We start from the raw sequence: 26,898 nt of genomic DNA on the forward strand, positions 1-26,898 counted from the left end.
AAAGGAAGAAAAAAGAAACTGTTGTCACTTTTGTTCAACATTTATTAATCCTAACCAACATTAGTATAGCTCACTGGCAGAGAATTCAACAGCAGATCGAGAGGTCAGCGGAGCAAAATCGTGTATAACTTATCATCTGAAACTGAAGCACGGACGCAAACTTCAAAACAAAAAGCTTCAATCAAAGTTTTTTGATTTTGAAAGTCTCAAATTTGGATAGAAAAACTGAATTTTTGAACGAACTGAAAACAAAGAGAAAGGGAAGAATTTATGAAGAAAATCTAAAAATTATTACTCATTTTAAACACTGCGGGCAAATAGCTCAGTGGTAGACCATTTGACTGCAGATCGAGAGGACCTTGTTTCGAATCCAAGTCTACTCTAACCAATTGAAGCTCGAACTTCTTTTTCATGCAGTTCTATCAAATTTGGACAAACACCTTGAATTCTAGAAAAAAAGAAACTGAAACGTTTTGCATTGCTGTTAGATAATAAAAAATTGCAACTTACAATACCTTGATGTGGCTCAGTGGTAAAGAATGCGACTGCAGTAAGAGAGGTACGCGAGTTGAACACAAGCTATGATTCTAGGCAACACAAACGCAAGATCTAATTCTAAACAATTCCATCGAACTTTTCTGATTCCGAAAGTATCAAACTTGGACAAAAAAGTGAAAATATGAAACAAAGCAAGCAAGGAAATTTTTGTTACTGTTCTTTACAAATTAGTACTCCTAACCAACATTCAGGTAGTACAACTGAGTGGTAGAGAATTCAACAGCAGATCGAGAGGTCAGCGGAACAAAATCGTGTGTAACCTATCACCTGAAACTGAAGCACGGACGCAACCTTTAAAACAAAAAGCTTCAACCAAACTTTTGGATTTCAAAAGTATCAAAATCGTAAGAAAATAATATATTTTCGAAAAACAGAAAAGAAGACGAATTTTTTCGAATATTATATAAACAATATTACTCCTGAACAATTATAAAGTGATATAGCTCAGTGGTGAAGCATTTGGCAACAGTCCGAGAGATCCTTAGTTCGCATCCAAATGTCACCTAATACATGAAGCTTCCAAATCTTTTGTTTTCTTGCGAAAGTATGAAACATGGAAAAAAAGTTTGACATCTCAAAATTAGTTGAAATCAATATCAAAAAAAAATTTTAGAACCATTTCTTTGGCTAAACTAAAAAGGACAAAAGGAATCAATTTTTGACTACTATTTGAACAATCGAAAAGTAAACATAGGTAGGAAAATTACTGATTTTTCAAGACCTCAAAAAGGAATAAAATAACTCAATTCAATCGATTTTTTGATTGAGAAATTATCAAATTTGGACAGAGAAAATGAAATTTTGAACGAAGTGAAAACGAAGAGAAAGGGTATAATTTATGATGGAACTCTAAAAACTATTACACATGCTTACTATTGCGGTGATAAAGCTCAGTGGTAGAGCATTCGACTGCAGATCGAGAGGTCCTTGGTTCGAATCCGAGTGTCGCCTAACTTTTTGCAGATCGAACTTCTTTTTTATACAAATCTATCGAACTTGGACAAACACCTTGAAGTTTTGAAAAAAAAACTGAAATGTTTAAAGACTGCTGTTAGATAATACAAAATTGCAACTTCCACGAACGGGTCTGGCTCAGTGGTGAAGAATGCGAGCGCAGTTTAAGAGATACGCTGATTGAATCCGTGTGTACCTTATCACTGCAAAGTGCAACACAAACGCAAAATATAAATCTAAACAATTCGATCGAACTTTTTCTGATTTCGAAATTACCAAACTCGGACAAAAAAACTAATACATGAAAGAAATGAAAACGAAGAAAAAAGAAACTGTTGTCACTTTTGTTTAACATTTATCAATCCTAGCCAACATTAGTATATCTCATTGGCAGAGAATTCAACAGCAGATCGAGAGGTCAGCGGAGCAAAATCGTGTACAACTTATCACCTGAAACTGAAGCACGGGCGCAAGCTTCAAAGAAAAAGCTTCAATCAAACTTTTTCGATTTTGAAAGTTTCAGAATTGGGTAGAAAAACTGAATGGTTGAATGAATTGAAAACGAAGAGAACGGGAACAATTTATGAAAAAAATCTAAAAGTTATTATCATTCATACAGTTGCGGGGATATAGCTCATTGGTAGAGCATTCGACTGCAGATCGAGAGGTCCTTGGTTCGAATCCGAGTGTCCCCTAACAAATTGAAGCTCGAACTTATTATTTACGCAAATCTATCAAATTTGGACAAACACATTGAATTCTAAAAAAAAAGAAACTGAAATGTTTTAAGACTGCTGTTAGATAATACAAAATTGCAACTTCCACTAACGGGTCTGGCTCAGTGGTGAAGAATGCGCGTGCAGTTTAAGAGATACGCTGATTGAATCCGTGTGTACATTATCTCGCAAGGTGCAACACAAACGCAAGATATAAATATAAACAATTCGATCGAACTTTTTTGATTTCGAAATTACCAAACTTGGACAAAAAATTGAATACATGAAAGAAATGAAAACGAAGAAAAAAGAAACTGTCACTTTTGTTTGACATTTATTAATCCTAACCAACATTAGTATATCTCACTGGCAGAGAATTCAACGGCAGATCGAGAGGTCAGCGGAGCAAAATCGTGTACAACTTATCACCTGAAACTGAAGCACGGACGCAAGCTTCAAAGAAAAAGCTTCAATCAAACTTTTTCGATTTTGAAAGTTTCAGAATTGGGTAGAAAAACTGAATGGTTGAATGAATTGAAAACGAAGAGAACGGGAACAATTTATGAAAAAAATCTAAAAGTTATTATCATTAATACCGTTGCGGGGATATAGCTCAGTGGTAGAGCATTCGACTGCAGATCGAGAGGTCCTTGGTTGGAATCCGAGTATCCCCTAACAAATTGAAGCTCGAACTTTTTATTTATGCAAATCTATCAAATTTGGACAAACACATTGAATTCTAAAAAAAAAGAAACTGAAATGTTTTATGACTGCTGTTAGATAATACAAAATTGCAACTTCCACTAACGGGTCTGGCTCAGTGGTGAAGAATGCGAGTGCAGTTCAAGAGATTCACTGATTGAATCCGTGTGTACCTTATCACCGCAAAGTGCAACACAAACGCAAGATATAAATCTAAACAATTCGATCGAACTTTTCTGATTTCGAAATTACCAAACTTGGACAAAAAATTGAATACATGAAAGAAATGAAAACGAAGAAAAAAGAAACTGTCACTTTTGTTTAACATTTATTAATCTTAACCAACATCAGTATATCTCACTGGCAGAGAATTCAACGGCAGATCGAGAGGTCAGCGGAGCAAAATCGTGTACAACTTATCACCTGAAACTGAAGCACGGACGCAAGCTTCAAACAAAAAGCTTCAACCAAACTTTTTGGATTTTGAAAGTTTCAAATTTGGGTAGAAAAACTGAATGGTTGAATGAATTGAAAACGAAGAGAACGGGAACAGTTTATGAAAAAAATCTAAAAGTTATTACTCATTAACACCGTTGCGGGGATATAGCTCAGTGGTAGAGCATTCGACTGCAGATCGAGAGGTCCTAGGTTCGAATCCGAGTGTCCCCTAACAAATTGAAGCTCGAACTTATTATTAATGCAAATCTATCAAATTTGGACAAACACATTGAGTTCTAAAAAAAAAACTGAAATGTTTTAAGACTGCTGTTAGATAATACAAAATTGCAACTTCCACTAACGGGTCTGGCTGGTGAAGAATGCGAGTGCAGTTTAAGAGATACGCCGATTGAATCCGTGTGTACATTATCACCGCAAGGTGTAACACAAACGCAAGATATAAATATAAACAATTCGATCGAACTTTTTTGATTTCGAAAGTACCAAACTTGGACAAAAAAATGTTTTCACGGAAAAAATGAAAACGAAGAAATACGAAACTGTTGTCACTTTTCTTCGACATTGATTAATCCCAACCAACATTACATTAGTATAGCTCACTGGCAGCGAATTCAACAGAAGACCGAGAGGTCAGCGGAGCGAAATCGTGTGTAACTTATCACCTGAAACTGAAGCACGGGCGCAAGCTTGAAAACAAAAAGCTTCAAGTAAAATTTTTTAATTTGGAAAGTATTAAATTTGGACAGAAAAACTGAATTTTTGAACGAAGTGAAAGCGAAGAGAAAGGGTATAATTTATGATGGAACTCTAAAAAGTATTACACATGCTTACTATTGCGGTGATAAAGTTCAGTGGTAGAGCATTCGGAAAGTTTCAAATTTGGACAGAGAAACTGAATTTTCGAACGAAGTCCAAACGACGAGAAAGAGAACAATTTATGAAAAAAATCTAAAAGTTATTGCTCATTAAAACCGTTGCGGGGTTATAGCTCAGTGGTAGAGCATTTGACTGCAGATCCAGAGGTCCTTGGTTCGAATCCGAGTGTCCACTAAATTATTGCAGATCGAACTTCTTTTTTATACAAATCTATCGAACTTGGGCAAACACCTTGAAGTCTTGAAAAAAAAGAAGCTGAAAGGTTTTAAGACTGCTGTTATACAATACAAAATTGCAACTTCTACGAACGGGTCTGGCTCAGCGGTGAAGAATGCGAGTGCAGTTTAAGAGATTCGCTGATTGAATCCGTGTGTACCTTATCACCGCAAAATGCAACAAAAACGCAAGATATAAATCTAAACAATTCGATCGAACTTTTCTGACTTCGAAATTACCAAACTTGGACGAAAAAATGAATACATGAAAGAAATGAAAACGAAGAAAAAAGAAACTGTTGTCACTTTTGTTTAACATTTATCAATCCTAACCAACATTAGTATATCTCATTGGCAGAGAATTCAACAGCAGATCGAGAGGTCAGCGGAGCAAAATCGTGTACAACTTATCACCTGAAACTGAAGCACGGACGCAAGCTTCAAAGAAAAAGCTTCAATCAAACTTTTTCGATTTTGAAAGTTTCAAATTTGGGTAGAAAAACTGAATGGTTGAATGAATTGAAAACGAAGAGAACGGGAACAATTTATGAAAAAAATCTAAAAGTTATTACTCATTAATACCGTTGCGGGGATAAAGCTCAGTGGTAGAGCATTCGACTGCAGATCGAGAGGTCCTTGGTTCGAATCCGAGTGTCCCCTAACAAATTGAAGCGGGAACTTATTATTTATGCAAATCTATCAAATTTGGACAAACACCTTGAATTCTAAAAAAAAACGAAACTGAAATGTTTTAAGACTGCTGTTAGATAATACAAAATTGCAAATTCCACTAACGGGTCTGGCTCAGTGGTGAAGAATGCGAGTGAGGTTTAAGAGATACGCTGATTGAATCCGTGTGTACCTTATCACCGCAAAGTGCAACACAAACGCAAGATATGAATCTAAACAATTCGATCGAACTTTTCTGATTTCGAAATTACCAAACTTGGACAAAAAATTGAATACATGAAAGAAATGAAAACGAAGAAAAAAGAAACTGTCACTTTTGTTTAACATTTATTAATCCTAACCAACATTAGTATATCTCACTGGCAGAGAATTCAACGGCAGATCGAGAGGTCAGCGGAGCAAAATCGTGTACAACTTATCACCTGAAACTGAAGCACGGACGCAAGCTTCAAACAAAAAGCTTCAATCAAACTTTTTCGATTTTGAAAGTTTCAAATTTGGGTAGAAAAACTGAATGGTTGAATGAATTGAAAACGAAGAGAACGGGAACAATTTATGAAAAAAATCTTAAAGTTATTACTCATTAATACCGTTGCGGGGATATAGCTCAGTGGTAGAGCATTCGACTGCAGATCGAAAGGTCCTTGGTTCGAATCCGAGTGTCCCCTAACAAATTGAAGCTGGAACTTATTATTTATGCAAAACTATCAAATTTGGACAAACACATTGAATTCTAAAAAAAAAAGAAACTGAAATGTTTTAAGACTGCTGTTAGATAATACAAAATTGCAACTTCCACTAACGGGTCTGGCTCAGTGGTGAAGAATGCGAGTGCAGTTTAAGAGATACGCTGATTGAATCCGTGAGTACATTATCACCGCAAGGTGCAACACAAACGCAAGATATAAATATAAACAATTCGATCGAACTTTTTTGATTTCGAAAGTACCAAGCTTGGACAAAAAAATGTTTTCACGGAAAAAATGAAAACGAAGAAATACGAAACTGTTGTCACTTTTCTTCGACATTGATTATACCCAACCAACATTACATTAGTATAGCTCACTGGCAGCGAAATCAACAGAAGACCGAGAGGTCAGCGGAGCGAAATCGTGTGTAACTTATCACCTGAAACTGAAGCACGGGCGCAAGCTTCAAAACAAAAAGCTTCAAGCAAAATTTTTTAATTTGGAAAGTATTAAATTTGGACAGAAAAACTGAATTTTTGAACGAAGTGAAAACGAAGAGAAAGGTAACAAATTATGAAAAAATCTAAAAGTTATTACTCATTAATGCCGTTGCGGGGATATAGCTCAGTGGTAGAGCATTCGACTGCAGATCGAGAGGTCCTTGGTTCGAATCCGAGTGTACCCTAACTTATTGCAGATCGAACTTCTTTTTTATACAAATCTATCGAACTTGGGCAAACACCTTGAAGTCTTGAAAAAAAAGAAGCTGAAAGGTTTTAAGACTGCTGTTATATAATACAAAATTGCAACTTCTACGAACGGGTCTGGCTCAGCGGTGAAGAATGCGAGTGCAGTTTAAGAGATTCGCTGATTGAATCCGTGTGTACCTTATCACCGCAAAATGCAACAAAAACGCAAGATATAAATCTAAACAATTCGATCGAACTTTTCTGATTTCGAAATTACCAAACTTGGACGAAAAAATGAATACATGAAAGAAATGAAAACGAAGAAAAAAGAAACTGTTGTCACTTTTGTTTAACATTTATCAATCCTAACCAACATTAGTATATCTCATTGGCAGAGAATTCAACAGCAGATCGAGAGGTCAGCGGAGCAAAATCGTGTACAACTTATCACCTGAAACTGAAGCACGGACGCAAGCTTCAAAGAAAAAGCTTCAATCAAACTTTTTCGATTTTGAAAGTTTCAAATTTGGGTAGAAAAACTCAATGGTTGAATGAATTGAAAACGAAGAGAACGGGAACAATTTATGAAAAAAATCTAAAAGTTATTACTCATTAATACCGTTGCGGGGATATAGCTCAGTGGTAGAGCATTCGACTGCAGATCGAGAGGTCCTTGGTTCGAATCCGAGTGTCCCCTAACAAATTGAAGCGGGAACTTATTATTTATGCAAATCTATCAAATTTGGACAAACACCTTGAATTCTAAAAAAAAACGAAACTGAAATGTTTTAAGACTGCTGTTAGATAATACAAAATTGCAAATTCCACTAACGGGTCTGGCTCAGTGGTGAAGAATGCGAGTGAGGTTTAAGAGATACGCTGATTGAATCCGTGTGTACCTTATCACCGCAAAGTGCAACACAAACGCAAGATATAAATCTAAACAATTCGATCGAACTTTTCTGATTTCGAAATTACCAAACTTGGACAAAAAATTGAATACATGAAAGAAATGAAAACGAAGAAAAAAGAAACTGTCACTTTTGTTTAACATTTATTAATCCTAACCAACATTAGTATATCTCACTGGCAGAGAATTCAACGGCAGATCGAGAGGTCAGCGGAGCAAAATCGTGTACAACTTATCACCTGAAACTGAAGCACGGACGCAAGCTTCAAACAAAAAGCTTCAATCAAACTTTTTCGATTTTGAAAGTTTCAAATTTGGGTAGAAAAACTGAATGGTTGAATGAATTGAAAACGAAGAGAACGGGAACAATTTATGAAAAAAATCTTAAAGTTATTACTCATTAATACCGTTGCGGGGATATAGCTCAGTGGTAGAGCATTCGACTGCAGATCGAAAGGTCCTTGGTTCGAATCCGAGTGTCCCCTAACTAATTGAAGCTGGAACTTATTATTTATGCAAAACTATCAAATTTGGACAAACACATTGAATTCTAAAAAAAAAAGAAACTGAAATGTTTTAAGACTGCTGTTAGATAATACAAAATTGCAACTTCCACTAACGGGTCTGGCTCAGTGGTGAAGAATGCGAGTGCAGTTTAAGAGATACGCTGATTGAATCCGTGAGTACATTATCACCGCAAGGTGCAACACAAACGCAAGATATAAATATAAACAATTCGATCGAACTTTTTTGATTTCGAAAGTACCAAGCTTGGACAAAAAAATGTTTTCACGGAAAAAATGAAAACGAAGAAATACGAAACTGTTGTCACTTTTCTTCGACATTGATTATACCCAACCAACATTACATTAGTATAGCTCACTGGCAGCGAAATCAACAGAAGACCGAGAGGTCAGCGGAGCGAAATCGTGTGTAACTTATCACCTGAAACTGAAGCACGGGCGCAAGCTTCAAAACAAAAAGCTTCAAGCAAAATTTTTTAATTTGGAAAGTATTAAATTTGGACAGAAAAACTGAATTTTTGAACGAAGTGAAAACGAAGAGAAAGGTAACAAATTATGAAAAAATCTAAAAGTTATTACTCATTAATGCCGTTGCGGGGATATAGCTCAGTGGTAGAGCATTCGACTGCAGATCGAGAGGTCCTTGGTTCGAATCCGAGTGTACCCTAACTTATTGCAGATCGAACTTCTTTTTTATACAAATCTATCGAACTTGGACAAACACCTTGAAGTCTTGAAAAAAAAGAAGCTGAAAGGTTTTAAGACTGCTGTTATATAATACAAAATTGCAACTTCTACGAACGGGTCTGGCTCAGCGGTGAAGAATGCGAGTGCAGTTTAAGAGATTCGCTGATTGAATCCGTGTGTACCTTATCACCGCAAAGTGCAACAAAAACGCAAGATATAAATCTAAACAATTCGATCGAACTTTTCTGATTTCGAAATTACCAAACTTGGACGAAAAAATGAATACATGAAAGAAATGAAAACGAAGAAAAAAGAAACTGTTGTCACTTTTGTTTAACATTTATCAATCCTAACCAACATTAGTATATCTCATTGGCAGAGAATTCAACAGCAGATCGAGAGGTCAGCGGAGCAAAATCGTGTACAACTTATCACCTGAAACTGAAGCACGGACGCAAGCTTCAAAGAAAAAGGTTCAATCAAACTTTTTCGATTTTGAAAGTTTCAAATTTGGGTAGAAAAACTGAATGGTTGAATGAACTGAAAACTGAACGGTTGAATGATGTGGAAACGAAGAGAACGGGAACAATTTATGAAAAAAATCTTAAAGTTATTACTCATTAATACCGTTGCGGGGATATAGCTCAGTGGTAGAGCATTCGACTGCAGATCGAGAGGTCCTTGGTTCGAATCCGAGTGTCCCCTAACAAATTGAAGCGCGAACTTATTATTTAAGCAAATCTAGTAAATTTGGACAAACACCTTGAATTCTACAAAAAAGAAACTGAAATGTTTTAAGACTGCTGTTAGATAATACAAAATTGCAACTTCCACTAACGGGTCTGGCTCAGTGGTGAAGAATGCGAGTGAGGTTTAAGAGATACGCTGATTGAATCCGTGTGTACCTTATCACCGCAAAGTGCAACACAAACGCAAGATATAAATCTAAACAATTCGATCGAACTTTTATGATTTCGAAATTACCAAACTTGGACAAAAAATTGTATACATGAAAGAAATGAAAACGAAGAAAAAAGAAACTGTCACTTTTTTTTAACATTTATTAATCCTAACCAACATTAGTATATCTCACTGGCAGAGAATTCAACGGCAGATCGAGAGGTCAGCGGAGCAAAATCGTGTACAACTTATCACCTGAAACTGAAGCACGGACGCAAGCTTCAAACAAAAAGCTGCAATCAAACTTTTTCGATTTTGAAAGTTTCAAATTTGGGTAGAAAAACTGAATGGTTGAATGAATTGAAAACGAAGAGAACGGGAACAATTTATGAAAAAAATCTAAAAGTTATTACTCATTAATACCGTTGCGGGGATATAGCTCAGTGGTAGAGCATTCGACTGCAGATCGAAAGGTCCTTGGTTCGAATCCGATTGTCCCCTAACAAATTGAAGCTCGAACTTATTATTTATGCAAATCTATCAAATTTGGACAAACACATTGAATTCTAAAAAAAAGAAACTGAAACGTTTTAAGACTGCTGTTAGATAATACAAAATTGCAACTTCCACTAACGGGTCTGGCTCAGTGGTGAAGAATGCGAGTGCAGTTTAAGAGATACGCTGATTGAATCCGTGTGTACATTATCACCGCAAGGTGCAACACAAACGCAAGATATAAATATAAACAATTCGATCGAACTTTTTTGATTTCGAAAGTACCAAACTTGGACAAAAAAATGTTTTCACGGAAAAAATGAAAACGAAGAAATACGAAACTGTTGTCACTTTTCTTCGACATTGATTATACCCAACCAACATTACATTAGTATAGCTCACTGGCAGCGAAATCAACAGAAGACCGGGAGGTCAGCGGAGCGAAATCGTGTGTAACTTATCACCTGAAACTGAAGCACGGGCGCAAGCTTCAAAACAAAAAGCTTCAAGCAAAATTTTTTAATTTGGAAAGTATTATGAAAAAATCTAAAAGTTATTACTCATTAATGCCGTTGCGGGGATATAGCTCAGTGGTAGAGCATTCGACTGCAGATCGAGAGCTCCTTGGTTCGAATCCGAAAGTCCCCTAACTTATTGCAGATCGAGCTTCTTTTTTATACAAATCTATCGAACTTGGACAAACACCTTGAAACCTTGAAAAAAAGAAACTGAAAGGTTTTAAGAGTGCCGTTAGATAAAAACAAAATTGCAACTTCCACGAACGGGTCTGGCTCAGTGTTGAAGAATGCGAGTTCAGTTTAAAAGATTCGCTGATTGAATCCGTGCGTACCTTATCACCGCAAAGTGCAACAAAAACGCAAGATATAAATCTAAAAAATTCGATCGAGATTTTTGGTTTTCGAAAGTACCAAACTTGGACAAAAAATGTTTTCATGAAAAAAGTGAAAACGAAGAAAAAGGAAACTGTTGTCACTTTTGTTCAACATTTATTAATCCTAACCAACATTAGTATAGCTCACTGGCAGAGAATTCTACGGCAGATCGAGAGGTCAGCGGAGCAAAATCGTGTGTAACTTATCACCTGAAACTGAAGCACGGGCGCAAGCTTCAAAACAAAAAATTTCCAGCAAACTTTTTTACTTTGGAAAGTATTAAATTTGGACAGAAAAACTGAGTTGTTGAATGAAATGAAAACGAAGAGAACGGGAAGAATTTATGAAAAAAAATCCGAAAGTTATTACTCATTAATACCGTTGCTGGGATATAGCTCAGTGGTAGAGCATTCGATGGTCCCCTAACAAATTGAAGCTCGAACTTATTATTTATGCAAATCTATCAAATTTGGACAAACACCTTGAATTCTAGAAAAAAAGAAACTGAAATGTTTTAAGACTGCTGTTAGATAATACAAAATTGCAACTTCCACTAACGGGTCTGGCTCAGTGGTAAAGAATGCGAGTGCAGTTTAAGAGATACGCTGATTGAATCCGTGTGTACTTTATCACCGCAACGTGCAACACAAACGCAAGATACAAGTCTAAACAATTCGATCGAACTTTTCTGATTTCGAAATTACCAAACTTGGACAAAAAATTGAATACATGAAAGAAATGAAAACGAAGAAAAAAGAAACTGTTGTCACTTTTGTTTAACATTCATTAATCCTAACCAACATTAGTATATCTCACTGGCAGAGAATTCTACGGCAGATCGAGAGGTCAGCGGAGCAAAATCGTGTACAACTTATCACCTGAAACTGAAGCACGGACGCAAGCTTCAAACAAAAAGCTCAATCAAACTTTTTCGATTTTGAAAGTTTCAAATTTGGGTAGAAAAACTGAATGGTTGAATGAATTGAAAACGAAGAGAACGGGAACAATTTATGAAAAAAATCTAAAAGTTATTACTCATTATTACCGTTGCGGGGATATAGCTCAGTGGTAGAGCATTCGACTGCAGATCGAGAGGTCCTTGGTTCGAATCCGAGTGTCCCCTAACAAATTGAAGCTCGAACTTATTATTTATGCAAATCTATCAAATTTGGACAAACACCTTGAATTATAAAAAAAAGAAACTGAAATGTTTTAAGACTGCTGTTAGATAATACAAAATTGCAACTTCCACTAACGGGTCTGGCTCAGTGGTGAAGAATGCGAGTGCAGTTTAAGAGATACGCTGATTGAATCCGTGTGTACATTATCACCGCAAGGTGCAACACAAACGCAAGATCTAAACAATTCGATCGAACTTTTTTGATTTCGAAAGTACCAAACTTGGACAAAAAAATTTTTTCACGGAAAAAATGAAAACGAAGAAATACGAAACTGTTGTCACGTTTCTTCGACATTGATTAATCCCAACCAACATTACATTAGTATAGCTCACTGGCAGCGAATTCAACAGAAGACCGAGAGGTCAGCGGAGCGAAATCGTGTGTAACTTATCACCTGAAACTGAAGCACGGGCGCAAGCTTCAAAACAAAAAGCTTCAAGCAAAATTTTTTAATTTGGAAAGTATTAAATTTGGACAGAAAAACTGAATTTTTGAACGAAGTGAAAACGAAGAGAAAGGTAACAAATTATGAAAAAATCTAAAAGTTATTACTCATTAATACCGTTGCGGGGATATAGCTCAGTGGTAGAGCATTCGACTGCAGATCGAGAGGTCCTTGGTTCGAATCCGAGTGTCCCCTAACTTATTGCAGATCGAACTTCTTTTTTATACAAATCTATCGAACTTGGACAAACACCTTGAAGTCTTGAAAAAAAGAAACTGAAAGGTTTTAAGACTGCTGTTAGATAAAACAAAAATGCAACTTCCACGAACGGGTCTGGCTCAGTGGTGAAGAATGCGAGTGCAGTTTAAGAGATACGCTGATTGAATCCGTGTGTACCTTATCACCGCAAAGTGCAACACAAACGCAAGATATAAATCTAAGCAATTCGATCGAACTTTTCTGATTTCGAAATTACCAAACTTGGACAAAAAATGAATTCATGAAAGAAATGAAAACGAAGAAAAAAAGAAACTGTTGTCACTTTTGTTCTACATTTATTAATCCTAACCAACATTACATTAGTATAGCTCACTGGCAGCGAATTCAACAGAAGACCGAGAGGTCAGCGGAGCGAAATCGTGTGTAACTTATCACCTGAAACTGAAGCACGGGCGCAAGCTTTAAAACAAAAAGCTTCAAGCAAAATTTTTTAATTTGGAAAATATTAAATTTGGACAGAAAAACTGAATTTTTGAACGAAGTGAAAACGAAGAGAAAGGTAACAAATTATGAAAAAATCTAAAAGTTATTACTCATTAATACCGTTGAGGGGATATAGCTCAGTGGTAGAGCATTCGACTGCAGAGCGAGAGGTCCTTGGTTCGAATCCGAGTGTCCCCTAACTTATTGCAGATCGAACTTCTTTTTTATACAAATCTATCGAACTTGGACAAACACCTTGAAGTCTTGAAAAAAAGAAACTGAAAGGTTTTAAGACTGCTGTTAGATAAAACAAAATTGCAACTTCCACGAACGGGTCTGGCTCAGTGGTGAAGAATGCGAGTGCAGTTTAAAAGATTCGCTGATTGAATCCGTGCGTACCTTATCACCGCAAAGTGCAACAAAAACGCGAGACATAAATCTAAAAAATTCGATCGAGATTTTTTGTTTTCGAAAGTACCAAACTTGGACAAAAAAATGTTTTCATGAAAAAAATGAAAACGAAGAAAAAGGAAACTATTGTCACTTTTCTTCGACGTTGATTAATCCTAACCAACATTACAATAGTATAGCTCACTGGCAGCGAATTCAACAGAAGACCGAGAGGTCAGTGGAAAAAATCGTGTGTAACTTATCACCTGAAACTGAAGCACGGACGCAAGCTTCAAAACAAAAAGCTTCAATCAAATTTTTTTAACTTGGAAAGTATTAAATTTGGACAGAAAAACTGAATTTTTGAACGAAGTGAAAACGAAGAGAAAGGTAACAAATTATGAAAAAATCTAAAAGTTATTACTCATTAATGCCGTTGCGGGGATATAGCTCAGTGGTAGAGCATTCGACTGCAGATCGAGAGGTCCTTGGTTCGAATCCGAGTGTCCCCTAACTTATTGCAGATCGAACTTCTTTTTTATACAAATCTATCGAACTTGGACAAACATCTTGAAGTCTTGAAAAAAAGAAACTGAAAGGTTTTAAGACTGCTGTTAGATAAAACAAAAATGCAACTTCCACGAACGGGTCTGGCTCAGTGGTGAAGAATGCGAGTGCAGTTTAAGAGATACGCTGATTGAATCCGTGTGTACCTTATCACCGCAAAGTGCAACAAAAACGCAAGATATAAATCTAAACAATTCGATCGAACTTTTCTGATTTCGAAATTACCAAACTTGGACGAAAAAATGAATACATGAAAGAAATGAAAACGAAGAAAAAAGAAACTGTTGTCACTTTTGTTTAACATTCATTAATCCTAACCAACATTAGTATATCTCACTGGCAGAGAATTCAACAGAAGACCGAGAGGTCAGTGGAAAAAATCGTGTGTAACTTATCACCTGAAACTGAAGCACGGACGCAAGCTTCAAAACAAAAAGGTTCAATCAAATTTTTTTAACTTGGAAAGTATTAAATTTGGACAGAAAAACTGAATTTTTGAACGAAGTGAAAACGAAGAGAAAGGTAACAAATTATGAAAAAATCTAAAAGTTATTACTCATTAATACCGTTGCGGGGATATAGCTCAGTGGTAGAGCATTCGACTGCAGATCGAGAGCTCCTTGGTTCGAATCCGAAAGTCCCCTAACTTATTGCAGATCGAGCTTCTTTTTTATACAAATCTATCGAACTTGGACAAACACCTTGAAGTCTTGAAAAAAAGAAACTGAAAGGTTTTAAGAGTGCTGTTAGATAAAAACAAAATTGCAACTTCCACGAACGGGTCTGGCTCAGTGTTGAAGAATGCGAGTTCAGTTTAAAAGATTCGCTGATTGAATCCGTGCGTACCTTATCACCGCAAAGTGCAACAAAAACGCAAGATATAAATCTAAAAAATTCGATCGAGATTTTTGGTTTTCGAAAGTACCAAACTTGGACAAAAAATGTTTTCATGAAAAAAGTGAAAACGAAGAAAAAGGAAACTGTTGTCACTTTTGTTCAACATTTATTAATCCTAACCAACATTAGTATAGCTCACTGGCAGAGAATTCTACGGCAGATCGAGAGGTCAGCGGAGCAAAATCGTGTGTAACTTATCACCTGAAACTGAAGCACGGGCGCAAGCTTCAAAACAAAAAATTTCCAGCAAACTTTTTTACTTTGGAAAGTATTAAATTTGGACAGAAAAACTGAGTTGTTGAATGAAATGAAAACGAAGAGAACGGGAAGAATTTATGAAAAAAAAATCCGAAAGTTATTACTCATTAATACCGTTGCTGGGATATAGCTCAGTGGTAGAGCATTCGATGGAGATCGAGAGGTCCTTGGTTCGAATCCGAGTGTCCCCTAACAAATTGAAGCTCGAACTTATTATTTATGCAAATCTATCAAATTTGGACAAACACCTTGAATTCTAGAAAAAAAGAAACTGAAATGTTTTAAGACTGCTGTTAGATAATACAAAATTGCAACTTCCACTAACGGGTCTGGCTCAGTGGTAAAGAATGCGAGTGCAGTTTAAGAGATACGCTGATTGAATCCGTGTGTACTTTATCACCGCAACGTGCAACACAAACGCAAGATACAAGTCTAAACAATTCGATCGAACTTTTCTGATTTCGAAATTACCAAACTTGGACAAAAAATTGAATACATGAAAGAAATGAAAACGAAGAAAAAAGAAACTGTTGTCACTTTTGTTTAACATTCCTTAATCCTAACCAACATTAGTATATCTCACTGGCAGAGAATTCTACGGCAGATCGAGAGGTCAGCGGAGCAAAATCGTGTACAACTTATCACCTGAAACTGAAGCACGGACGCAAGCTTCAAACAAAAAGCTCAATCAAACTTTTTCGATTTTGAAAGTTTCAAATTTGGGTAGAAAAACTGAATGGTTGAATGAATTGAAAACGAAGAGAACGGGAACAATTTATGAAAAAAATCTAAAAGTTATTACTCATTATTACCGTTGCGGGGATATAGCTCAGTGGTAGAGCATTCGACTGCAGATCGAGAGGTCCTTGGTTCGAATCCGAGTGTCCCCTAACAAATTGAAGCTCGAACTTATTATTTATGCAAATCTATCAAATTTGGACAAACACCTTGAATTATAAAAAAAAGAAACTGAAATGTTTTAAGACTGCTGTTAGATAATACAAAATTGCAACTTCCACTAACGGGTCTGGCTCAGTGGTGAAGAATGCGAGTGCAGTTTAAGAGATACGCTGATTGAATCCGTGTGTACATTATCACCGCAAGGTGCAACACAAACGCAAGATCTAAACAATTCGATCGAACTTTTTTGATTTCGAAAGTACCAAACTTGGACAAAAAAATTTTTTCACGGAAAAAATGAAAACGAAGAAATACGAAACTGTTGTCACGTTTCTTCGACATTGATTAATCCCAACCAACATTACATTAGTATAGCTCACTGGCAGCGAATTCAACAGAAGACCGAGAGGTCAGCGGAGCGAAATCGTGTGTAACTTATCACCTGAAACTGAAGCACGGGCGCAAGCTTCCAAACAAAAAGCTTCAAGCAAAATTTTTTAATTTGGAAAGTATTAAATTTGGACAGAAAAACTGAATTTTTGAACGAAGTGAAAACGAAGAGAAAGGTAACAAATTATGAAAAAATCTAAAAGTTATTACTCATTAATTCCGTTGCGGGGATATAGCTCAGTGGTAGAGCATTCGACTGCAGATCGAGAGGTCCTTGGTTCGAATCCGAGTGTCCCCTAACTTATTGCAGATCGAACTTCTTTTTTATACAAATCTATCGAACTTGGACAAACACCTTGAAGTCTTGAAAAAAAGAAACTGAAAGGTTTTAAGACTGCTGTTAGATAAAACAAAAATGCAACTTCCACGAACGGGTCTGGCTCAGTGGTGAAGAATGCGAGTGCAGTTTAAGAGATACGCTGATTGAATCCGTGTGTACCTTATCACCGCAAAGTGCAACACAAACGCAAGATATAAATCTAAGCAATTCGATCGAACTTTTCTGATTTCGAAATTACCAAACTTGGACAAAAAATGAATTCATGAAAGAAATGAAAACGAAGAAAAAAAGAAACTGTTGTCACTTTTGTTCTACATTTATTAATCCTAACCAACATTACATTAGTATAGCTCACTGGCAGCGAATTCAACAGAAGACCGAGAGGTCAGCGGAGCGAAATCGTGTGTAACTTATCACCTGAAACTGAAGCACGGGCGCAAGCTTTAAAACAAAAAGCTTCAAGCAAAATTTTTTAATTTGGAAAATATTAAATTTGGACAGAAAAACTGAATTTTTGAACGAAGTGAAAACGAAGAGAAAGGTAACAAATTATGAAAAAATCTAAAAGTTATTACTCATTAATACCGTTGAGGGGATATAGCTCAGTGGTAGAGCATTCGACTGCAGATCGAGAGGTCCTTGGTTCGAATCCGAGTGTCCCCTAACTTATTGCAGATCGAACTTCTTTTTTATACAAATCTATCGAACTTGGACAAACACCTTGAAGTCTTGAAAAAAAGAAACTGAAAGGTTTTAAGACTGCTGTTAGATAAAACAAAATTGCAACTTCCACGAACGGGTCTGGCTCAGTGGTGAAGAATCCGAGTGCAGTTTAAAAGATTCGCTGATTGAATCCGTGCGTACCTTATCACCGCAAAGTGCAACAAAAACGCGAGACATAAATCTAAAAAATTCGATCGAGATTTTTTGTTTTCGAAAGTACCAAACTTGGACAAAAAAATGTTTTCATGAAAAAAATGAAAACGAAGAAAAAGGAAACTGTTGTCACTTTTCTTCGACGTTGATTAATCCTAACCAACATTACAATAGTATAGCTCACTGGCAGCGAATTCAACAGAAGACCGAGAGGTCAGTGGAAAAAATCGTGTGTAACTTATCACCTGAAACTGAAGCACGGACGCAAGCTTCAAAACAAAAAGCTTCAATCAAATTTTTTTAACTTGGAAAGTATTAAATTTGGACAGAAAAACTGAATTTTTGAACGAAGTGAAAACGAAGAGAAAGGTAACAAATTATGAAAAAATCTAAAAGTTATTACTCATTAATGCCGTTGCGGGGATATAGCTCAGTGGTAGAGCATTCAACTGCAGATCGAGAGGTCCTTGGTTCGAATCCGAGTGTCCCCTAACTTATTGCAGATCGAACTTCTTTTTTATACAAATCTATCGAACTTGGACAAACACCTTGAAGTCTTGAAAAAAAGAAACTGAAAGGTTTTAAGACTGCTGTTAGATAAAACAAAATTGCAACTTCCACGAACGGGTCTGGCTCAGTGGTGAAGAATGCGAGTGCAGTTTAAAAGATTCGCTGATTGAATCCGTGCGTACCTTATCACCGCAAAGTGCAACAAAAACGCGAGACATAAATCTAAAAAATTCGATCGAGATTTTTTGTTTTCGAAAGTACCAAACTTGGACAAAAAAATGTTTTCATGAAAAAAATGAAAACGAAGAAAAAGGAAACTGTTGTCACTTTTCTTCGACGTTGATTAATCCTAACCAACATTACAATAGTATAGCTCACTGGCAGCGAATTCAACAGAAGACCGAGAGGTCAGTGGAAAAAATCGTGTGTAACTTATCACCTGAAACTGAAGCACGGACGCAAGCTTCAAAACAAAAAGCTTCAATCAAATTTTTTTAACTTGGAAAGTATTAAATTTGGACAGAAAAACTGAATTTTTGAACGAAGTGAAAACGAAGAGAAAGGTAACAAATTATGAAAAAATCTAAAAGTTATTACTCATTAATGCCGTTGCGGGGATATAGCTCAGTGGTAGAGCATTCGACTGCAGATCGAGAGGTCCTTGGTTCGAATCCGAGTGTCCCCTAACTTATTGCAGATCGAACTTCTTTTTTATACAAATCTATCGAACTTGAAAAAAAAGAAGCTGAAAGGTTTTAAGACTGCTGTTATATAATACAAAATTGCAACTTCTACGAACGGGTCTGGCTAAGCGGTGAAGAATGCGAGTGCAGTTTAAGAGATTCGCTGATTGAATCCGTGTGTACCTTATCACCGCAAAGTGCAACAAAAACGCAAGATATAAATCTAAACAATTCGATCGAACTTTTCTGATTTCGAAATTACCAAACTTGGACGAAAAAATGAATACATGAAAGAAATGAAAACGAAGAAAAAAGAAACTGTTGTCACTTTTGTTTAACATTCATTAATCCTAACCAACATTAGTATATCTCACTGGCAGAGAATTCTACGGCAGATCGAGAGGTCAGCGGAGCAAAATCGTGTACAACTTATCACCTGAAACTGAAGCACGGACGCAAGCTTCAAACAAAAAGCTCAATCAAACTTTTTCGATTTTGAAAGTTTCAAATTTGGGTAGAAAAACTGAATGGTTGAATGAAATGAAAACGAAGAGAACGGGAACAATTTATGAAAAAAATCTAAAAGTTATTACTCATTATTACCGTTGCGGGGATATAGCTCAGTGGTAGAGCATTCGACTGCAGATCGAGAGGTCCTTGGTTCGAATCCGAGTGTCCCCTAACAAATTGAAGCTCGAACTTATTATTTATGCAAATCTATCAAATTTGGACAAACACCTTGAATTTTAAAAAAAAGAAACTGAAATGTTTTAAGACTGCTGTTAGATAATACAAAATTGCAACTTCCACTAACGGGTCTGGCTCAGTGGTGAAGAATGCGAGTGCAGTTTAAGAGATACGCTGATTGAATCCGTGTGTACATTATCACCGCAAGGTGCAACACAAACGCAAGATCTAAACAATTCGATCGAACTTTTTTGATTTCGAAAGTACCAAACTTGGACAAAAAAATTTTTTCACGGAAAAAATGAAAACGAAGAAATACGAAACTGTTGTCACGTTTCTTCGACATTGATTAATCCCAACCAACATTACATTAGTATAGCTCACTGGCAGCGAATTCAACAGAAGACCGAGAGGTCAGCGGAGCGAAATCGTGTGTAACTTATCACCTGAAACTGAAGCACGGGCGCAAGCTTCAAAACAAAAAGCTTCAAGCAAAATTTTTTAATTTGGAAAGTATTAAATTTGGACAGAAAAACTGAATTTTTGAACGAAGTGAAAACGAAGAGAAAGGTAACAAATTATGAAAAAATCTAAAAGTTATTACTCATTAATACCGTTGCGGGGATATAGCTCAGTGGTAGAGCATTCGACTGCAGATCGAGAGGTCCTTGGTTCGAATCCGAGTGTCCCCTAACTTATTGCAGATCGAACTTCTTTTTTATACAAATCTATCGAACTTGGACAAACACCTTGAAGTCTTGAAAAAAAGAAACTGAAAGGTTTTAAGACTGCTGTTAGATAAAACAAAAATGCAACTTCCACGAACGGGTCTGGCTCAGTGGTGAAGAATGCGAGTGCAGTTTAAGAGATACGCTGATTGAATCCGTGTGTACCTTATCACCGCAAAGTGCAACACAAACGCAAGATATAAATCTAAGCAATTCGATCGAACTTTTCTGATTTCGAAATTACCAAACTTGGACAAAAAATGAATTCATGAAAGAAATGAAAACGAAGAAAAAAAGAAACTGTTGTCACTTTTGTTCTACATTTATTAATCCTAACCAACATTACATTAGTATAGCTCACTGGCAGCGAATTCAACAGAAGACCGAGAGGTCAGCGGAGCGAAATCGTGTGCAATTTATCACCTGAAACTGAAGCACGGGCGCAAGCTTTAAAACAAAAAGCTTCAAGCAAAATTTTTTAATTTGGAAAATATTAAATTTGGACAGAAAAACTGAATTTTTGAACGAAGTGAAAACGAAGAGAAAGGTAACAAATTATGAAAAAATCTAAAAGTTATTACTCATTAATACCGTTGAGGGGATATAGCTCAGTGGTAGAGCATTCGACTGCAGATCGAGAGGTCCTTGGTTCGAATCCGAGTGTCCCCTAACTTATTGCAGATCGAACTTCTTTTTTATACAAATCTATCGAACTTGGACAAACACCTTGAAGTCTTGAAAAAAAGAAACTGAAAGGTTTTAAGACTGCTGTTAGATAAAACAAAATTGCAACTTCCACGAACGGGTCTGGCTCAGTGGTGAAGAATGCGAGTGCAGTTTAAAAGATTCGCTGATTGAATCCGTGCGTACCTTATCACCGCAAAATGCAACAAAAACGCGAGACATAAATCTAAAAAATTCGATCGAGATTTTTTGTTTTCGAAAGTACCAAACTTGGACAAAAAAATGTTTTCATGAAAAAAATGAAAACGAAGAAAAAGGAAACTGTTGTCACTTTTCTTCGACATTGATTAATCCTAACCAACATTACAATAGTATAGCTCACTGGCAGCGAATTCAACAGAAGACCGAGAGGTCAGTGGAAAAAATCGTGTGTAACTTATCACCTGAAACTGAAGCACGGACGCAAGCTTCAAAACAAAAAGCTTCAATCAAATTTTTTTAACTTGGAAAGTATTAAATTTGGACAGAAAAACTGAATTTTTGAACGAAGTGAAAACGGAGAGAAAGGTAACAAATTATGAAAAAATCTAAAAGTTATTACTCTTTAATACCGTTGCGGGGATATAGCTCAATGGTAGAGCATTCGAATGCAGATCGAGAGGTCCTTGGTTCGAATCCGAGTGTCCCCTAACAAATTGAAGCTCGAAATTATTATTTATGCAAATCTATCAAATTTGGACAAACACATTGAATTCTAAAAAAAAAAAACTGAAATGTTTTAAGACTGCTGTTAGATAATACAAAATTGCAACTTCCACTAACGGGTCTGGCTCAGTGGTGAAGAATGCGAGTGAGGTTTAAGAGATACGCTGATTGAATCCGTGTGTACCTTATCACCGCAAAGTGCAACACAAACGCAAGATATAAATCCAAACAATTCGATCGAACTTTCCTGATTTCGAAATTACCAAACTTGGACAAAAAATGAATTCATGAAAGAAATGAAAACGAAGAAAAAAAGAAACTGTTGTCACTTTTGTTCTACATTTATTAATCCTAACCAACATTACATTAGTATAGCTCACTGGCAGCGAATTCAACAGAAGACCGAGAGGTCAGCGGAGCGAAATCGTGTGTAACTTATCACCTGAAACTGAAGCACGGGCGCAAGCTTCAAAACAAAAAGCTTCAAGCAAAATTTTTTAATTTGGAAAGTATTAAATTTGGACAGAAAAACTGAATTTTTGAACGAAGTGAAAACGAAGAGAAAGGTAACAAATTATGAAAAAATCTAAAAGTTATTACTCATTAATACCGTTGCGGGGATATAGTTCAGTGGTAGAGCATTCGACTGCAGATCGAGAGGTCCTTGGTTCGAATACGAGTGTCCCCTAACTTATTGCAGATCGAACTTCTTTTTTATACAAATCTAGCGAACTTGGACAAACACCTTGAAGTCTTGAAAAAAAGAAACTGAAAGGTTTTAAGACTGCTGTTAGATAAAACAAAATTGCAACTTCCACGAACGGGTCTGGCTCAGTGGTGAAGAATGCGAGTGCAGTTTAAAAGATTCGCTGATTGAATCCGTGCGTACCTTATCACCGCAAAGTGCAACAAAAACGCGAGACATAAATCTAAAAAATTCGATCGAGATTTTTTGTTTTCGAAAGTACCAAACTTGGACAAAAAAATGTTTTCATGAAAAAAATGAAAACGAAGAAAAAGGAAACTGTTGTCACTTTTCTTCGACATTGATTAATCCTAACCAACATTACAATAGTATAGCTCACTGGCAGCGAATTCAACAGAAGACCGAGAGGTCAGCGGAAAAAATCGTGTGTAACTTATCACCTGAAACTGAAGCACGGACGCAAGCTTCAAAACAAAAAGCTTCAATCAAATTTTTTTAACTTGGAAAGTATTAAATTTGGACAGAAAAACTGAATTTTTGAACGAAGTGAAAACGAAGAGAACGGGAACAATTTATGAAAAAAATCTAAAAGTTATTACTCTTTAATACCGTTGCGGGGATATAGCTCAGTGGTAGAGCATTCGACTGCAGATCGAGAGGTCCTTGGTTCGAATCCGAGTGTCCCCAAACAAATTGAAGCTCGAACTTAGTAATTATGCAAATCTATCAAATTTGGACAAACACCTTGAATTCTAATAAAAAAGAAACTGAAATGTTTTAACACTGCTGTTAGATAATACAAAATTGCAACTTCCACGAACGGGTCTGGCTCAGTGGTGAAGAATGCGAGTGAGGTTTAAGAGATACGCTGACTGAATCCGTGTGTACCTTATCACCGCAAAATGCAACACAAACGCAAGATATAAATCTAAACAATTCGATCGAACTTTTCTGATTTCGAAATTACCAAACTTGGACAAAAATTGAATACATGAAAGAAATGAAAACGAAGAAAAAAGAAACTGTTGTCACTTTTGTTTAACATTTTTTAATCCTAAGCAACATTAGTATATCTCACTGGCAGAGAATTCAACAGCAGATCGAGAGGTCAGCGGAGCAAAATCGTGTAGAACTTATCATCTGAAACTGAAGCACGGACGCAAGCTTCAAACAAAAAGCTTCAATCAAACTTTTTTGATTTTGAAAGTTTCAAATTTGGGTAGAAAAACTGAATGGTTGAATGAATTGAAAAGGAAGAGAACGGGAACAATTTTTGAAAAAAATCTAGAAGTTAATACTCATTAATACCGTTGCGGGGATATAGCTCAGTGGTAGAGCATTTGACTGCAGATCGAGATATCCTTGTTTCGAATCCGAGTGTCCCCTAACAAATTGAAGCTCGAACTTCGTATTTAGGCAAATCTATCAAATTTGAACAAACACCTTGAATTCTAAAAAGAAAGAAACTGAAAAGTTTTAAGACTGCTGTTAGATAATACAAAATTGCAACTTCCACGAACGGGTCTGGCTCAGTGGTGAAGAATTCGAGTGCAGTTTAGGAGGTACGCTGATTGAATCCGTGCGTACCTTATCACCGCAAAGTGCAACAAAAACGCAAGACATAAATCTAAACAGTTCGATCGAGATTTTTTGTTTTCGAAAGTACCAAACTTGGACAAAATAATATTTTCATGAAAAAAATGAAAACGAAGAAAAAGGAAACTGTTGTCACTTTTCTTCGACATTGATTAATCCTAACCAACATTACAATAGTATAGCTCACTGGCAGCGAATTCAACAGAAGACCGAGAGGTCAGCGGAAAAAATCGTGTGTAACTTATCACCTGAAACTGAAGCACGGACGCAAGCTTCAAAACAAAAAGCTTCAATCAAATTTTTTTAATTTGGAAAGTATTAAATTTGGACAGAAAAACTGAATTTTGAACGAAGTGAAAACGAAGAGAACGGGAACAATTTATGAAAAAAATCTAAAAGTTATTACTCTTTAATGCCGTTGCGGGGATATAGCTCAGTGGTAGAGCATTTGACTGCAGATCGAGAGGTCCTTGTTTCGAATCCGAGTGTCCCCTAACAAATTGAAGCTCGAACTTCGTATTTCTGCAAATCTATCAAATTTGAACAAAGACCTTGAATTCTAAAAAGAAAGAAACTGAAAAGTTTTAAGACTGCTGTTAGATAATACAAAATTGCAACTTCCACGAACGGGTCTGGCTCAGTGGTGAAGAATTCGAGTGCAGTTTAAGAGGTACGCTGATTGAATCCGTGCGTACCTTATCACCGCAAAGTGCAACAAAAACGCAAGACATAAATCTAAACAGTTCGATCGAGATTTTTTGTTTTCGAAAGTACCAAACTTGGACAAAAAAATGTTTTCATGAAAAAAATGAAAACGAAGAAAAAGGAAACTGTTGTCACTTTTCTTCGACATTGATTAATCCTAACCAACATTACAATAGTATAGCTCACTGGCAGCGAATTCAACAGAAGACCGAGAGGTCAGCGGAAAAAATCGTGTGTAACTTATCACCTGAAACTGAAGCACGGACGCAAGCTTCAAAACAAAAAGCTTCAATCAAATTTTTTTAATTTGGAAAGTATTAAATTTGGACAGAAAAACTGAATTTTGAACGAAGTGAAAACGAAGAGAACGGGAACAATTTATGAAAAAAATCTAAAAGTTATTACTCTTTAATACCGTTGCGGGGATATAGCTCAGTGGTAGAGCATTCGACTGCAGATCGAGAGGTCCTTGGTTCGAATCCGAGTGTCCCCTAACAAATTGAAGCTCGAACTTTTTATATATGCAAATCTATCAAATTTGGACAAACACCTTGAATTCTAATAAAAAAGAAACTGAAATGTTTTAAGACTGCTGTTAGATAATACAAAATTGCAACTTCCACGAACGGGTCTGGCTCAGTGGTGAAGAATGCGAGTGAGGTTTAAGAGATACGCTGATTGAATCCGTGTGTACCTTATCACCGCAAAGTGCAACACAAACGCAAGATATAAATCTAAACAATTCGATCGAACTTTTCTGATTTCGAAATTACCAAACTTGGACAAAAATTGAATAAATGAAAGAAATGAAAACGAAGAAAAAAGAAACTGTTGTCACTTTTGTTTAACATTTTTTAATCCTAAGCAACATTAATATATCTCACTGGCAGAGAATTCAACAGCAGATCGAGAGGTCAGCGGAGCAAAATCGTGTAGAACTTATCATCTGAAACTGAAGCACGGACACAAGCTTCAAACAGAAAGCTTCAATCAAACTTTTTTGATTTTGAATGTTTCAAATTTGGGTAGAAAAACTGAATGGTTGAATGAATTGAAAACGAAGAGAACGGGAACAATTTATGAAAAAAATCTAAAAGTTAATACTCATTAAAACCGTTGCGGGGATATAGCTCAGTGGTAGAGCATTTGACTGGAGGTCCTTGTTTCGAATCCGAGTGTCCCCTAACAAATTGAAGCTCGAACTTCGTATTTATGCAAATCTATCAAATTTGGACAAACACCTTGAATTCTAAAAAGAAAGAAACTGAAAAGTTTTAAGACTGCTGTTAGATAATACAAAATTGCAACTTCCACGAACGGGTCTGGCTCAGTGGTGAAGAATTCGAGTGCAGTTTGAGAGGTACGCTGATTGAATCCGTGCGTACCTTATCACCGCAAAGTGCAACAAAAACGCAAGACATAAATCTAAACAGTTCGATCGAGATTTTTTGATTTCGAAAGTAACAAACTTGGCCAAAAAAATGTTTTCATGAAAAAAAAGAAAACGAAGAAAAAGGAAACTGTTGTCACTTTTCTTCGACATTGATTAATCCTAACCAACATTACAATAGTATAGCTCACTGGCAGCGAATTCAACAGAAGACCGAGAGGTCAGTGGAAAAAATCGTGTGTAACTTATCACCTGAAACTGAAGCACGGACGCAAGCTTCAAAACAAAAAGCTTCAAGCAAATTTTTTTAACTTGGAAAGTATTATATTTGGACAGAAAAACTGAATTTTTGAACGAAGTGAAACCGAAGAGAAAGGTAACAATTAATGAAAAAATCTAAAAGTTATTACTCATAAATGCCGTTGCGGGGATATAGCTCAGTGGTAGAGCATTCGACTGCAGATCGAGAGGTCCTTGGTTCGAATCCGAGTGACTTATTGCAGATCGAACTTCTTTTTTATACAAATCTATCGAACTTGGACAAACACCTTGAAGTCTTGAAAAAAAGAAACTGAAAGGTTTTAAGACTGCTGTTAGATAA

The 26,898-nt window shown here is 36.2% G+C and overlaps 1 protein-coding gene and 34 non-coding genes across 35 annotated transcripts in view; 34 read left to right on the plus strand and 1 right to left on the minus strand.

Annotated features, from left to right (window-relative positions):
- The window catches only part of LOC134846617 (uncharacterized), a gene marked incomplete in the record, with an annotated part of 112,073 nt that overhangs the window by 37,818 nt on the left and 47,357 nt on the right, over positions 1-26,898 (minus strand).
- On the plus strand, positions 1,438-1,509 carry Trnac-gca (transfer RNA cysteine (anticodon GCA)). Its single transcript has one exon. It is a non-coding gene; the product is annotated as a tRNA-Cys (tRNA).
- On the plus strand, positions 2,136-2,207 carry Trnac-gca (transfer RNA cysteine (anticodon GCA)). The gene has a single exon. It is a non-coding gene; the product is annotated as a tRNA-Cys (tRNA).
- Positions 2,831-2,902, plus strand: Trnac-gca (transfer RNA cysteine (anticodon GCA)). The gene has a single exon. It is a non-coding gene; the product is annotated as a tRNA-Cys (tRNA).
- On the plus strand, positions 3,528-3,599 carry Trnac-gca (transfer RNA cysteine (anticodon GCA)). Its single transcript has one exon. It is a non-coding gene; the product is annotated as a tRNA-Cys (tRNA).
- Trnac-gca (transfer RNA cysteine (anticodon GCA)) lies at positions 4,368-4,439 on the plus strand. The gene has a single exon. It is a non-coding gene; the product is annotated as a tRNA-Cys (tRNA).
- On the plus strand, positions 5,069-5,140 carry Trnac-gca (transfer RNA cysteine (anticodon GCA)). The gene has a single exon. It is a non-coding gene; the product is annotated as a tRNA-Cys (tRNA).
- Trnac-gca (transfer RNA cysteine (anticodon GCA)) lies at positions 5,767-5,838 on the plus strand. Its single transcript has one exon. It is a non-coding gene; the product is annotated as a tRNA-Cys (tRNA).
- Positions 6,473-6,544, plus strand: Trnac-gca (transfer RNA cysteine (anticodon GCA)). The gene has a single exon. It is a non-coding gene; the product is annotated as a tRNA-Cys (tRNA).
- Positions 7,174-7,245, plus strand: Trnac-gca (transfer RNA cysteine (anticodon GCA)). The gene has a single exon. It is a non-coding gene; the product is annotated as a tRNA-Cys (tRNA).
- Positions 7,872-7,943, plus strand: Trnac-gca (transfer RNA cysteine (anticodon GCA)). The gene has a single exon. It is a non-coding gene; the product is annotated as a tRNA-Cys (tRNA).
- Positions 8,578-8,649, plus strand: Trnac-gca (transfer RNA cysteine (anticodon GCA)). Its single transcript has one exon. It is a non-coding gene; the product is annotated as a tRNA-Cys (tRNA).
- On the plus strand, positions 9,303-9,374 carry Trnac-gca (transfer RNA cysteine (anticodon GCA)). Its single transcript has one exon. It is a non-coding gene; the product is annotated as a tRNA-Cys (tRNA).
- On the plus strand, positions 9,999-10,070 carry Trnac-gca (transfer RNA cysteine (anticodon GCA)). Its single transcript has one exon. It is a non-coding gene; the product is annotated as a tRNA-Cys (tRNA).
- On the plus strand, positions 10,641-10,712 carry Trnac-gca (transfer RNA cysteine (anticodon GCA)). Its single transcript has one exon. It is a non-coding gene; the product is annotated as a tRNA-Cys (tRNA).
- Positions 12,009-12,080, plus strand: Trnac-gca (transfer RNA cysteine (anticodon GCA)). The gene has a single exon. It is a non-coding gene; the product is annotated as a tRNA-Cys (tRNA).
- Positions 12,707-12,778, plus strand: Trnac-gca (transfer RNA cysteine (anticodon GCA)). The gene has a single exon. It is a non-coding gene; the product is annotated as a tRNA-Cys (tRNA).
- On the plus strand, positions 13,412-13,483 carry Trnac-gca (transfer RNA cysteine (anticodon GCA)). Its single transcript has one exon. It is a non-coding gene; the product is annotated as a tRNA-Cys (tRNA).
- Positions 14,116-14,187, plus strand: Trnac-gca (transfer RNA cysteine (anticodon GCA)). The gene has a single exon. It is a non-coding gene; the product is annotated as a tRNA-Cys (tRNA).
- Positions 14,815-14,886, plus strand: Trnac-gca (transfer RNA cysteine (anticodon GCA)). Its single transcript has one exon. It is a non-coding gene; the product is annotated as a tRNA-Cys (tRNA).
- On the plus strand, positions 16,216-16,287 carry Trnac-gca (transfer RNA cysteine (anticodon GCA)). The gene has a single exon. It is a non-coding gene; the product is annotated as a tRNA-Cys (tRNA).
- Trnac-gca (transfer RNA cysteine (anticodon GCA)) lies at positions 16,914-16,985 on the plus strand. Its single transcript has one exon. It is a non-coding gene; the product is annotated as a tRNA-Cys (tRNA).
- Trnac-gca (transfer RNA cysteine (anticodon GCA)) lies at positions 17,619-17,690 on the plus strand. Its single transcript has one exon. It is a non-coding gene; the product is annotated as a tRNA-Cys (tRNA).
- On the plus strand, positions 18,323-18,394 carry Trnac-gca (transfer RNA cysteine (anticodon GCA)). Its single transcript has one exon. It is a non-coding gene; the product is annotated as a tRNA-Cys (tRNA).
- Positions 19,027-19,098, plus strand: Trnac-gca (transfer RNA cysteine (anticodon GCA)). Its single transcript has one exon. It is a non-coding gene; the product is annotated as a tRNA-Cys (tRNA).
- Positions 19,706-19,777, plus strand: Trnac-gca (transfer RNA cysteine (anticodon GCA)). Its single transcript has one exon. It is a non-coding gene; the product is annotated as a tRNA-Cys (tRNA).
- Trnac-gca (transfer RNA cysteine (anticodon GCA)) lies at positions 20,404-20,475 on the plus strand. The gene has a single exon. It is a non-coding gene; the product is annotated as a tRNA-Cys (tRNA).
- On the plus strand, positions 21,109-21,180 carry Trnac-gca (transfer RNA cysteine (anticodon GCA)). The gene has a single exon. It is a non-coding gene; the product is annotated as a tRNA-Cys (tRNA).
- On the plus strand, positions 21,813-21,884 carry Trnac-gca (transfer RNA cysteine (anticodon GCA)). Its single transcript has one exon. It is a non-coding gene; the product is annotated as a tRNA-Cys (tRNA).
- Positions 22,517-22,588, plus strand: Trnac-gca (transfer RNA cysteine (anticodon GCA)). Its single transcript has one exon. It is a non-coding gene; the product is annotated as a tRNA-Cys (tRNA).
- Trnac-gca (transfer RNA cysteine (anticodon GCA)) lies at positions 23,222-23,293 on the plus strand. The gene has a single exon. It is a non-coding gene; the product is annotated as a tRNA-Cys (tRNA).
- Trnac-gca (transfer RNA cysteine (anticodon GCA)) lies at positions 23,921-23,992 on the plus strand. The gene has a single exon. It is a non-coding gene; the product is annotated as a tRNA-Cys (tRNA).
- Trnac-gca (transfer RNA cysteine (anticodon GCA)) lies at positions 24,625-24,696 on the plus strand. Its single transcript has one exon. It is a non-coding gene; the product is annotated as a tRNA-Cys (tRNA).
- Trnac-gca (transfer RNA cysteine (anticodon GCA)) lies at positions 25,329-25,400 on the plus strand. Its single transcript has one exon. It is a non-coding gene; the product is annotated as a tRNA-Cys (tRNA).
- Trnac-gca (transfer RNA cysteine (anticodon GCA)) lies at positions 26,721-26,800 on the plus strand. The gene has a single exon. It is a non-coding gene; the product is annotated as a tRNA-Cys (tRNA).

Source organism: Symsagittifera roscoffensis, chromosome 5 (genome assembly GCF_963678635.1).
Source record: "Symsagittifera roscoffensis chromosome 5, txSymRosc1.1, whole genome shotgun sequence".
NCBI classification, from domain to species: domain Eukaryota; kingdom Metazoa; phylum Xenacoelomorpha; order Acoela; family Convolutidae; genus Symsagittifera; species Symsagittifera roscoffensis.